Source organism: Lemur catta, chromosome 12, assembly GCF_020740605.2.
Source record: "Lemur catta isolate mLemCat1 chromosome 12, mLemCat1.pri, whole genome shotgun sequence".
In the NCBI taxonomy this organism is placed as follows: domain Eukaryota; kingdom Metazoa; phylum Chordata; class Mammalia; order Primates; family Lemuridae; genus Lemur; species Lemur catta.
The window spans coordinates 44,506,015-44,519,850 of record NC_059139.1 but is presented as its reverse complement, the minus strand read 5'-3'; the positions used below and the strand labels follow the sequence as shown (position 1 = coordinate 44,519,850).

Genomic DNA, 13,836 nt, shown 5'->3' with positions numbered 1-13,836 from the left:
AGCAATTGGGATGGCTCCTTTGCTTCCTGTCACTGAATTAGAACACAGCAGCACACCTAGGGTTATTTATAGCCAGAATACATCATTTTTTAACAAACTCTCTTCTATATGACAAAATTATTTTCTGTAATAATTATGTAGTAATCGATGGTGATAATTATTTCTTGATTTATTTTTTAGTTTTGAAAAAATCAAAAAGGAATAAATTTGTATTTTAAAGATTATTCAAATTCATTAAAATATCTTATGTATCAATTAAAATTTGCATTTTATATTTACAAAGCAAAATATTACATCTCACAGTTTCCACTGTTTTGGTATTTTAAAGTTTACTCACAAATAAAAAATTCCAATGGTCCCACAAAATGACCAAATTGAAGTCACTTGTGTCTCTGTCTTTATGATCACAGTACCATACTTGTTTATTTGGAATCTACTATTTAAATATTTAAATGCAGGAATATCTATGCTCCAGGAAGCTCAACTTCCTTTGCAAGATTATTCTCCAAAAGAAGGGGAATAGCTGAGGCCACATGCATCAGGCTGAGGTCAACTCTATAATTGAGTTCTCTGAATTAACTTCCATGTAACATGCAAGACTTTGTAAGGATAAGTAATTAAAATGTGTTCATTTTAAATATTTCAGATTACTAAAATTCCTCAATAACTATGCCAATTATGTAGAACTTAGACCAACAAATCCAGAGGAGGATACTGTATCACTGATCTTGTTTGGAGATGCAGGTGCATGATGATGATAAAAGGCAGGCAGGTTTGAATCAGCTTTATTTATGTACTAAGTTTTCCAGAGGAAATGCACCTCCTTATTGCCTGCCTTAGAATTGGACGGCCTCTCATGCCGCACGACACTTACCCCGCTGAGATGTATATATTGGAATTTTAGATTTCATAATGTAGGCATGGAGAGGGAGCTTTTGAAGGAAGTTACACAAACAAAGCTGTGTAAAGACAAATGACCCCTGGTGACTACAGAAAGAATAGATTGGAGGAGATGGAGTCTTGTCATTGCTGTTTTGTTGTTACGTTGCTCAGACTGGTCTCAAACTCATGGCCTCAAGCAATCCTCCTGCCTTGGTCTCCCAAATCACTGGGATAAGAAGCTTTGTAAAACCCAGCACTTTCTTGACCACCAAAACTCTCAAGGGTTATGAGTTCTGAGTAAACTAAAGCTTAGCTTGCCATGTCCTCTTTATTTTTATATTTATTTATTTATTTGGAGACGGGGTCTCACTCTGTCACTCAGGCTGGAGTACAGTGGCATCATCATAGCTCACTGCAACCTCAAACACCTGGGCTCAAGCCATCCTCCTGCCTCAGGCTTACCTCAGCACACACCTGTAGCTGGGACTACAGCTGGCTAATTAAAAAAAACATTTTGTTTTGTAGAAATGGAGTCTTTCTATGTTGCCCAGAGTGGTCTCAAACTGTTGGCCCCAGGGAATCCTCCAGTCTCAGCCTCCCAAAGTGCTAGGATTACAGGCATGAGCCACTGTGCCTGGCCTGTATGTCCTATTTAATCTGGGTTTCTGCTGTCTTGGGGATTTACCTCCAATCCAATCAATCTAATCTATTTAGAAGTGACATACTACTAAGTGTTTTGTTTTATAAACCCAGCTCAGGGCTAGACTCCTCTTACCTCTTTATTCAAAAATGTTCTGACAATTTCATCCTATGGTAGCCTCTTTAGAACTCTCCTTGCTGCCACAGGTGTGACTTGGTGTTAAAGAAACAAACAAACAAACAAACAAACAAACAAAAAATCCCCAGAACTCTCCCTGCCCAGAATTTATGGCACTATTGAGGTCTATCAATCCTGAGATAAGCTATGTAAAAATGGTTAAGAAAGCATAGAGACTGTATACATGTAAAACTGTACTATCTCTCTTTTTTTTTTTTATTTCAGGTCATCATGGGGGTACATAAGTTCAGGTCATATACATTGTCCATGTCCCGCCCATCCCCCCGAGTCAGAGTCCCAAGCGCGTCCGTTCTCGTTCTCCAGACAGTGCGCCTGGCACTCACCATGTAGTCATACCTCCTCTTGAATTGTTATTTAAACGTAAGTATTCCCCATCTCCAACTCAACAGAAAATTCCCGAAGGGCCAAAAATACTTTTCAGGCTTCTTTGAATTCTAGAGAACATTTTATAATTCTCAGACCCTGCCCTAGTCCTCACATTCTTTCAAGCTTGGCTGAAGGTAGCTCTGCTTTTACTGGGAAAATGCAGGCCACTTTCATGTTTCTTAAAGGATCTCTGGCATCAACCTTGCTCTTTCATCCTCTACTCCCTTCCCTCCCCAAACATCAGACACTCAGATCTCAAAATCTCAGAGGAAGGGCCTCCCTCATCCTTCTCTGGGTTAGCTTTATGTTCTCTAAGTGCACCTCTAAAGGGGCTGACCACTGATCCCATATTCAAAATCCTCTCCTTAGTTCCTATGGACAAATGCAGGAGTTTTCTACTTTTTATTTTTAAGGAGTAAATTTTTATATGCCAGTAAGGATTACTAATAAGTTTCTTTCTCTTTTGTTATTAAGAGAAGTTTTCTTTGCTACCTCAAAACTAGATTATTGGCACTTGACTCATGTTTACATAGTTATTGATTCAGCATTATCCTGAAAAGTGGAGTTGCTAGCAACTCTGCAAAGCTCCCACTATGCAAATACCCAGATAGTTGGGATTCCTCAATTTTCCAGCTATTAATAGAAGGCTTTGTTATTGGTGCATTATCAATGTTGACTCAGGTTGTTCTTTAGATATTAGGTTGGCTTAATCTTTCCTTTAAAATTTAAAATGTCAATTATTAGTTCAGTTTCATTATGATCAATTTTGCTTAGCCAACAATACGGTTTTTGTGATGCTTATCTGCATTGGTAGGATTTTTAGACCATAATTTTCAAGGAACTAGACCTTAAGAATAGTTTGATATTCTAATAGGACTCCTCTATATCCCTGTTGCTAAATCAGATGTCTGTATTAAAAAAATGCTTGCAGTATGACACGTCATTGGTTGTCTGCTTCTCATGAATTTGTGCTATTTATATTACTTATGATATGGAATCCAGTTAAGTGTAATGAAATGACTGTGTTGTTTTTAAATTTATAAGGCTTTTTTTACAATATAAAACCATGTGGGGGCGGGGGGTGGGGGTGGCTCACACCTGTAATCCTACCACTCTGGGAGGCCAAGTTGGAAGGATCCCTTGAGGGCAGGAGTCCAAGGCCAGCCTGAGCAAGAGGGAGACTGCATATCTACTAAAAATAGAAAACTTAGCCAGACATGGTGGCGAGCGCCTGTAGTCCCAGCTACTCAGGAGGCTGAGGCAGGAGGATAGCTTGAGCGCAGGAGTTGGAGGTTGTAGTGAACTAAGATGATGCAACTGCACTCCAGTCAGGGCAATAGAGAAAGACTCTGTCTCAAAAAAAATAAATAAATAAAATTAAAAGCATAAAACCATGTGGTCAAGCTCATAGTCTTCTCTTATCAAATAAATACCAAGTGATTGTACAATATATCCACAACATATTTACCTCAATTTGTTTATGAGGATAAGCATATTAATTATATCCCTAGTTTACATTGTGGTATTGTATTGTGGTATGATATGGACAACGTGTTTTTTATTTTGTTAAAAATATATTGATATTTTTGGCCAGGCGCGGTGGCTCACATCTGTAATCCTAGCACTCTGGGAGGCCGAGGCGGAAGGATCACTTGAGGTCAGGAGTTTGAGACCAGCCTGAGCAAGAGCAAGACGCCATCTCTACTAAAAAAATAGAAAGAAATTAGCTGGACAACTTAAAATATATAGAAAAAATTAGTCAGGCATGGTGGCGCATGCCTGTAGTCCCAGCTACTTGGGAGGCTAAGGCAGGAGGATCGTTTGATGCTCCTTTGATGTTGCTGTGAGGTAGACTGACGCCACGGCACTCTAGCCCAGGCAACAGAGTGAGACTCTGTCTCAAAAAAAAAAAAAATATATATATATATATAGATAGATAGATAAATAGATATTTTCAACAAGGGGGCCAAGACCATTCAATGGAGAAAGGACAGTCTTTTCAACAAATGATGTTGGATCTGGGTGTAGTCCCAGCTACTCAGGAGGCTGAGGCAGGAGAATTTCTTGAGCCCAGGAGTTTGAATTTGGTGTGAGCTATGATGATGCCACAGCCCTGGCAGCAGAGTGAAACTCTGTCTCAAACAAAACAAAACAAAACGATGGCATTCACACATGCTGTTCTGCCTCTTGCTTTATGTTATTTAATACTTACACATACTAGGAATAGTTCCAGATCAGTATAGAGAGAGCTGCTTTATTCCTTTTTTAGCTGCATGGTATGCCATTAAGTAATTTATTTTTTTAATTAGCCAGGCGTAGTGGCATGTGCCAGTAACCTTAGCTACTCAGGAGGCTGACGTGGGAGGATCACTTGAGCCTCAGAGTTTGAGACTGCAGTGAGCTGGGATAGTGCCACTGCACTCCAACGTGAGTGACAAAGAGAGAGCTTATCTATTAAAAAAAAAATTTGTTGTTTTAGGCCATCCAGTTTGTGGTACTTTTTAAGGGAATTACACTCAACTTCCTCTTTTCTCTGTTCTCCTGAAAACTAGTCTGGCCCTCCTAAAGGTTTTATTCACTCTAGGAAAATGGACAGAGGTATACAATATAAGGTGGATTTACAGGGGTTGCAGAGACTTAAAAAGCAGCCTTCCCTGACCACATAGTTTTTTATTTTCTATTTTTCTTTTCTTTCTAAAATTAATTTTTACTAAAATTCTTTTTTTTTTTTTTTTAATATTCACCACTGTACTAACAAGGAAAATCATCTCTTTTTTTCCCTTAGAGAATGGTTCTTGCTCTGTTGCCCAGGCTGAAGTGCAGTGGCACCATCATAGCTCACTGAGGCTCAAGCGATCCTTCCACCTCAGCCTCCAGAATAGGGACTACAGGTGCCTGCAACCACGCCTGGCTGATTTTTTTCATTTTTTTGGAGCTAGGGTCTCGCTATGTTGCCCAGGCTGGTCTTAAACTCCGGGCTTCAAGTCATCCTCCTGCCTCAGCCTTCAAGTCACTGAGATTACAGGCGTGAGCCACTATACCTGGCTGTCACCACCTAGTTTTAGGTAGACATCCAGCTACATTCTTCGCAATCATAATTACTATCTGATATTTTCTTATCTATTATTTGTCCCCTTTCCTAGACTGTGACCTGCATGACAGCAGCAACCTTCTCTTTTCTGTTCACCATGGTATCCTGAGGACATGCCTGACAGATGGTAGGCAATGAATACTTTTTGGATGATGAATGAATAAAACTCTTACAGAATTCTACCCCATCATCAATTCTGTGTTCTTGGGCATGTTATGTAATTGTTCAGGCCCTCAGTGTCTTCATCTATAAAATGGGGAGAGGTGTATATACTGAGAGTTAGCAGGGAAAGTGAGGGGTGCTGTGGGAGTCTGGCCCAGGTGGTTTGGTTTGGTTTGATTGGGGAGGGGTCAACCAGACTATAAATTCCACTGGGGTTTCCACTAGGTTTGGTTTGTTGCTGTATCCCCAGTAGCCAGCACAGTGCCTGACACATAGTAGGTAGTCAATGCATTTGTTGAAAAAATGAATGGAAGTCCTCCTGGAGGCAAGGGTTTTGAGAGCTATGTAGGAAGTAAAAAGCTGGTAATGGATTAGATGTTGGGGAAAGTAAAGTATACGCATAGGTTTCTGACTGAGAGGAAAACAGAAGACTGTGTTTCTGCATGAATGTTTTATTCACGTGGGTGGGGCTCCCCTGACCCGGCTTTCATAATTTAAAAGCTTTTACCAGGGAGGACAATTCCAAAGTGTAGAAACAAGCTTCAGAAAGAACAATAGCTCCAACTCCATCTCAGTTTTTTTAGTTTAAGGGAAAAACTAGCTCCTCTGAGACCTCTGCACCCTCCTCTTTTGGTATTTGGATGGGATTAAGATAGAGTCATTCCTGGAATGGGGAATCTCAGAGTGGGCCAGGAAGAGCGAAGGCAGTCAGCTACCATCAGTCAGCTGAAAATAAAACTAAGGGAAGGCAGAGGACCGTGGCTGGGTTGGTAGGTCGTGTCCCTAGACATGCTGTCATAAATCAGAGCCACAGACTCTTCCCCCTTCCCGGATCAAACATAATAAACTTAATCTGGCACTTCCAATTTCTGTGGTCCTGCCCCAAAGTTACTAAGAGTGGTGACACCACATCCTGCCCTTATCCTTGGGGACTGGTCTTAGCTGTCCACAGTTTTTAAAACTTGTAAAGAAAGGAAGTAACACTCCTCTGGTCTGGGTGTTTTGAACTGGTGGGTCATCCCTGAAATGTACACCACCCCAGCCCCTTAGAAAAGAAAGGACAGATTTCTTTCAAGGTTAGAAAAATAAGTTTGGTGTTCTTTTTTTTTTTTTTTTTTTTGAGACAGGTTTTTGCTCTGTTGCCTGGGCTAGAGTACAGTGGAGTCATCATAGCTCACTGCAACCTCAAACTCCTGGGCTCAAGCAATCCTCCTGCCTCAGCTTCCAGAGTAGCTGGAACTACAGGCAGCACCACACCCAGCTACAAAGTTTGCTTTTTAAAATGGAAAAAATCCCAAACATTTATAATTTTTTTCCCACTTCTCAGCCTCTCCAGGCAAAGATTTAACAAAGAAATATGTAACTTCTGTCCTCTCCCATTTTGGGATAAGGAAAAAAATCAATTTTTCTCAATTAAATTTAATTAGGTAAAAATCATATAAATACATATACACACATACATGCATATGTATGATTTTTAAAATGTTTGATATGATTTAAATCCTTTTTTTAAAAAAGCTATTTTATAGATTGATAAAATCTAAAAATTTAAAAGTTATTTATTTGTTCATATTATAGGGCTTACTCTGGAGCTGAAATGCCTAAAAAAAACAAGAAAAAAAAAATAAAGGGCTTATTAACTGATTTTGGTAGAATTTTAGGTAGCTTTCCTTCCTCTTCTATGGAATATATGTTGAATAATTACATAAGCAAATAATTAGATAAAAATAGTTTTTTTTATAAAATTAGATATAACCTATCTTTGTGTTGCTGTTTTGAAAATGTCCATTTTTGCTAGTGTGATGCTTCAGTTATTTGTAATATTTATGTAATTATCTCAGAACTCACATGCTTGTATCCTGTCTTCAGTTTAAAGGCTCAGTTAAACTAGACTACAAACAAGGCAAAGGTTACAGCATGAAGGTAAATATTTAGGTTACCTCTTAAAATAACTGCCAGATGCAACAGTCCCATAAAATAGTGTTACTGAAATCAGCTCTGGAGATGAAAAGTGTAATTGGGTTGTTAATTTTAATACCTTAGCCCCGAATATTTACTCCTGATAATTACCTTCATATTCTCTTACTTAATATTTATATCTGAATTCCCATTCTCTCAAACCTCTGAGAGTGCTCTCTCCTAATATACTCCTAATTTCGTTCCCATGTCTCCTAATATTTTCATCTAGTACGTACTCCCTTTTCTTCCTAGAGGATCTGTGAATGATTCACTGGAGCACTCTCTCCCCCGCTGCAAGCCAGAAACACCTGTGAAACTTGTCCCTTCCTTTTTCCATCCAGTTTATGGACATGCAGGCTTGGAGTAAAGAGAGAGGCTTGGGTGCCTGGTACTCAGAAAACACAGCTGCAGGTCTGAAAGGAATCTGGCCTTTCTGCTTGACATTTTTTTTTTTTTTCTGGAGACAAAGTTTCATGCTGTTGCCAATGTTAGAGTGCAGTGGCATCATCATAGCTCACTGCAATCTCACACTTCTGGGCTGAAGCAATCCTCCTGCCTCAGCCTCCCAAGTAACTGGGTGAGCCACCACACCTGGCTAATTTTTCTATTTTTGTAGAGATGGGGTCTTGCTCTTGCTCAGGCTGGTCTCAAACTCCTGGGCTCAAGTGATCCACCTAGCTCAGCCTCCCAGAGTGCTAGGATTACAGGTGTGCACTACTGCACCTGGCCAATACATTATTTTATTTTATTTATTTTATTTGTGATCTACTGTACTTAACTAATCTGGCCAACCCAATTAGCAGTCCAGTAGTTCAACAGTAACATCTGTTGACCTAGGCAAACTCCACCACCATTAAACCCTCTATCAGATTATATTATTTTTGCATCTGAAGATAATCTAGCTGAGATTTTTTTCTAGAGTTTATTTTTGCAAGTTTTCTCATGAACAGACATGGATTTAGCCAAGTTCAAAACTAAATCAAATCCAAAATATATAATGAACTCCTGGCCAGGCAAGGTGGTTCATGCCTATAATCCTAGCACTCGAGGTGGGAGGATTGCTTGAGCTCAGGAGTTCCAGACCAGCCCGAGCAAGAGTGAGACTCTGTTACTACTAACAAAAATAGAAAACTCAGCCAGCATTGTGTTGCACACCTGTAGTCCCAGCTACTCTGGAGACTGAGGCAAGAGGATCACCTGAGCCCTGGAGTTTGAGGTTGCAGTGAACTATCATGACACCACTAGCAACTCCACCCAGGGCGACAGAGTGAGACTCTGTCTCAAAAAAAACAAAAAACAAAAAACAGGAAACTGAACACCCTCCTGACTACTTCCCTTAAAAAGAAAAAACACAAAAAACAAACAAACTCCTACAACTAAACATAAAAAGACAAACAACTCAATTTTAAAGTAGGCAATGGATTTAAATAGACATTTCTTCAAAGAAGATGTACACATGGCCAATAAGCACACGAAAAGATGTTCAACATTACTAATTAGTAGGAAAATGCAAATCGAAACCACAATGAGAAACCACTTCACACCTATGAGGATGGTTATTATTAAAAGAGAGAGAGAGAGAGAGAAAGAAAATAACAAGTGTGGGCAAGGATGTGGAGAAATTGGAAACCTCCAGCATTGCTGGTGGCAATGTCACAAAGAGAAAAAGGAATTTCTACAATACATTCAGTACCAATTCTTCATCATGAGAACAGGCAGAAATCAAGGAACAACCTACAGGGAAACAGTGACACTATGAAAGTGACTCCTGAATTACAGCAGACACACGACCTGTTGACACCAAATGCCTACAATAACGTTTTTGCGGTATATAATCTCTCCATATTTCCTAATTTCAAAGCTTAGTCCTGAGGGTTTCTAAGAAAATCTGGATATTGCTTATATGAACAGCAGCAGACCGATTCCACCACATGGGTGTATCCGGGCGGCTGTATCACATGGCAGGCACCTTCCAAATACTTGGGATGCTAGTCCTGAATAGCTTTGTCCCACGGTTTAACTAGGGTTTGCCCTTGGGCAATAAAAATCCCCAGAGTACCCTTGAATATTAACGACGCTGGCAGGCTTACTGATCACAAACAAGATTTAAATAGGGAAGGACTGCCATTTTCACACTTAGTAACAAACAGCATTTCCTCACCTGTCATGAATCCCTTCAGCCTCCCACCCTGTACACAAAAAAAGGGGATTAGTAGGCAAGATTGCAATGATGTTAGAATAAAAGCATTTAAACAGGTATAAATAATCTTCAGGTCCATTCATTTGCAGACTTTCTGTTTTAGGACTGCTCATGGGGGAAAAGGGAAGAAAATGTATAAATGTATATAATCTACCATCTCAGATGTGGGGTTTGATTCAAAGTCACACAACACACACGCGCACACACACACACACACACACACATACACACACAGAATCTTGGGTTTCAATTATGATTCAGGAAACCAACAATTGTAAGATTGTTGTGTTGCCTCAGCTATAACTTTGTAAAAGTTCTCCAAAGATCATTAGGGCACTGTAGGCAGTTCCCAATTTAGGAAAGGATTATATTCCTAAATTTACTTTGATCTTTTAAAAACCAGGAATATAATTTTCTTCAAACATATGTAGAGTACAATTGTTAAAAATTGAAGAATAACATATGCACAGTTAAAAAAGGACTAATGTAAGTGTTCAGCTTGATGAATTTTTAAATATGTATATATCCTGGTAAACGACAAACCAGATCAAGGTATAGTAACAAGAAGCTCCCTCATACCCCTTCCCAGATAACTATCACTCAGAGGTCACCACACTGAATTCTATCACCATAGACTGGATTTCTTTGTTTGTTTCTTTTTTTTTTTCCGAAGACAGAGTCTTGCTCTGTCACCCCGGCTAGAGGGCAGTGTCATCATCATAGCTCACTGCAGCCTCAAACTCCTGGGCTCAAGTGATCCTCCTGCCTCAGCCTCCTGAGTAGCTGGGACTAGCCACCATGCCTGGCTAATTTTTTTGTGTGTTATTTGTAGAGACATCCCTCATTCTTGCTCAGGCTGGCCTCAAGAGATCCTCCCACCTTGGCCTCCCAAAATGCTAGGATAATAGGTGTGAACCACTGTGCCTGGCTGACTGTATTTTTTAAACACCATTTTTATTGATAAATAACATACATAACAGACATGTAAGTGCGTAAAGTACATGCATCTTAAGGGTAGAATTCAAGAAGTGTTTCTTTTTTATTTTTTTTTAAGAAACAAAGTCTTGCTATGTCACCCAAGCTAGAGCACAGTGGTGTCATCACAGCTCACTGCAACCTCACACTCCTGGGCTTACACGATCCTCTTGCCCCAGCCTCCTGAGTAACTGGGCTATAGGCATGTGCCACTACACCCAACTATTTTTTTTTTTTTTTAGAGATAGGGTCTTGCTATATTGCCCAGGCTGGTCTCAAACTTCTGGCCTCAAGAGATCCTCCTGCCTCAGCCTTCTAAAGTGCTAGGATTACAGGCGTGAGCCACCTAGCCCAGGCTATTAATAGAATTCAATAAATTTTTCAATATGTATGCACCCAGGAAACTACCATCCAGAGTAGTATACAGGACACTTTCATACCCCGGAAACTTCCCTCATGCCTCTTCCCAGTTAATGCTTGCTCTTCTATAGCTCTTCTTACTTGCTTTGACGTAAATCACTATCGCTCAATTTTGCCTGCTTTGTGGCTTTTTATGAATGGGACTGTGCAGAATGCACTCTTGTCTGACTTTTGTTCAGACAAAATATGATGCCATATTTTGCATGTAACAGCAGTCCATACTTTTTATTGCTCTGTAGTAGTCATTATATGGTTTTACCACAATTTGTTTTTCATGTCTGCTACTCTACTGTTGATGGACATTTGGGTTATTGCCAGTTTAAGGTAATCATGAGTATAGCTCCCATGAACATTCTTGTACATGTCTCTTGGCAAACGTGTGCTCATTTCAATGAAGGGTACAGGTGTATAAGTGCATATAATAGGAGGGTTTGATTTAATCTGGAGAGGCTGGGAAATTATTGTATGGAGATGCTTTTTGGGTGATAAATGTTTTCTGAATCTCAAACCTGGAAGCCAGGAACACATCTCCGGTATCTGTGACATCAGTGGGGACCCTCCCTGCCTTTCCTCTGAGCCCTGGAAACTTTGAGGTTAAGGATGTTCTGGCAATGGCTGTCATTTTTGTATCTGGTCCATTCATAAATGAATAAGATAATTCCTGACTGCACGAACAATTAGTACAACTAGTATTCTGCAGGTGACATTTGTTATTCTTTTGGCTGTCAGCATCCAGATCCCTTGGTACTTTTGGGGATTTCCTCACTGATGCATCTCCGTGGGAGGCCCAGCCCCCGACTGACGCTACAAGGGCCTTTCTTGCAAACCAGAGCGTGGCAGTGACCTCGGTCTTGTCAACCCATGGCTCACGCTAACTCACTCCGAGTCTGGGTCCTGAGGGCTTCTGGCATCCGAGGACTGGAGAGTTGGTAGAGCATTTAGCACACTGGGTCTCAGGAGAACTGTCATCACCAAATGAGCTTTTAGTTGAGATTTTGGACATTGTTCCTGCTGGGTGATCTCCAACTCAGATCTCTAGCCCTCCTAGCAATCCTGTAAACTATATATGTTAATAAATTCCTCTTCTTAAATCAGCCAGCTTTGGTTTCTGTGGCTTAGAACTAAGAAACTTGACTGATAAATCCTCCCACCAGCATTCCCCCATAACTGATGATTACAGATATTTATTGTTTTCATGGGTAGCATAAAAGAGTGCTTTGTGTAAAAACAGCAACCTCTTATACCACTTACAATTCAAACTGTCTTGGTAAATCCCATTATGGGTGTAGCTTCAGTTCCTCCAAAGCATTTAAGTGGTAGGTTATCTATTAAACAAATTACTTTACAGGGTAAATAGAATTAAGTCTTTAAATACATTCCTGGAGGTGGAGTCCTTGATAAGCTACTTACGTCTCAGGGCCTTTTTGCCTTTTTTATAAAGAAGAAAGTAAGGTGCCAAATCTTTATCCTAATAATTGGAAAATGCCTCCCCTCTCCCCCAGCCTTCTCCTCTTTTCTCCTTTCACACTGGCACATGAAGTTGTGACTTCGGTCAAGGGAATCAGTTGAAATGGGAATGTTATTGGAATGTGTGAATGCTATTATGGAGCCAGTACATGGTACCAGTATGTACAGACCTCCAAAGAAGCCTTGATGATGTGATAAATATACTCATGCTATCAGTTATTAGTAATTTTTTTTTTTTTTTTTTTGAGACAGAGTCTCACTTTGTTGCCCAGGCTAGAGTGAGTGCCATGGCATCAACCTAGCTCACAGCAACCTCAAACTGCTGGGCTTAAGCGATCCTACTGCCTCAGCCTCCCGAGTTATTAGTAATTAATCGTACTTCTGCTAATGAAAATTTATCAGCAACATTATCAGACCAAAAATGTAAAATAAATGTAAGGATTTTAATAGAGCTTTATGGTTTACAATATGATTTCAAGTACTTTTATCTCAATTGATCCCCTTGCTCAGAGGAGTTAAGTGACTTGCCTGAGGTCAAACAGCTTGACCCTAGACTTAACTCCCTTGCTATTTCCATCATATAATATGAACATCAACTAAAACAATAATACTATGGAATTGCATTAAAATAAGTAGAAAACAAAAACTCTAAATTCAGAAAACCTATGTGATCTAGTTTTAGCCAAGCAGAATGAAAGCAGAATAATACAAATTTAGTTTTATTAATCCTTAATGAAAACACAGAACACCAGGCATGGTGGCTCGTGCCTGTAAACCTAGCACTTTGGGAGGCTGAGGTGGGAGTATCACTTGAGCCCAGGAGTTCAAGACCAGCCTGGGCAACATAATGGGACCCCATCTCTACAAAAAAATTGGAAAATTAGCCGGGCATTGTGGTGCACACCTGTAATCCTAGCTACTAGGGAGGCTGAGGCAGGAGGATCACTTGAGCCCAGGAGTTTGAGGTTGCAGTGAGCTATGATGATGCCACTCTAGTGTAGCCCAGGCAACAGAGTAAGACCCTGTTTCAAAAAAAAAAAAAAAGAGAGAGAGAGAGATTTTGAAGTCCTAACCTCCGGTATCTCAGAATGTGACCTTATTTGGAAATAGGGTCCCTGCAAATATAATTAGTTAAGATGAAGAATATTGGAGGGGGTTGGCCTCAAATCCAATCTGACTGGTGTCTTTGTAAGAAGGTGACCAAGAAGACACAGGGAGAAGGCCATGTGCAGATGGAGGATTGGATAGATGGATCTACAAGCCAAGGAATGTCATCGATTGCCAGCAAACCACCAGAAGCTAGAGGAGGTAAGGAAGGATTCCCCTGCAGGCTTTAGCCGGAGCATGGTCCTGCTGATACCTTGATTTCAGACTTTTAGCCTGCAGATCTGTGAGATAACGAGTTTCTGTTGTTTTATGCCATTCACTTTGTGGTTGTTTTGTTATGGCAGTCCTAGGAAACCAAAACACTGGCCT

The 13,836-nt window shown here is 40.1% G+C and overlaps 1 long non-coding RNA gene across 1 annotated transcript; it reads left to right on the top strand.

Moving 5' to 3' along the window:
* Positions 1 to 2,011: 2,011 nt before the first annotated feature.
* LOC123648333 lies at positions 2,012 to 13,570 on the top strand. The gene is made up of 3 exons (XR_006738568.1): positions 2,012 to 2,080; positions 5,230 to 5,304; positions 13,554 to 13,570. It is a non-coding gene; the product is annotated as an uncharacterized LOC123648333 (long non-coding RNA).
* The last annotated feature ends 266 nt before the right edge of the window (positions 13,571 to 13,836 follow it).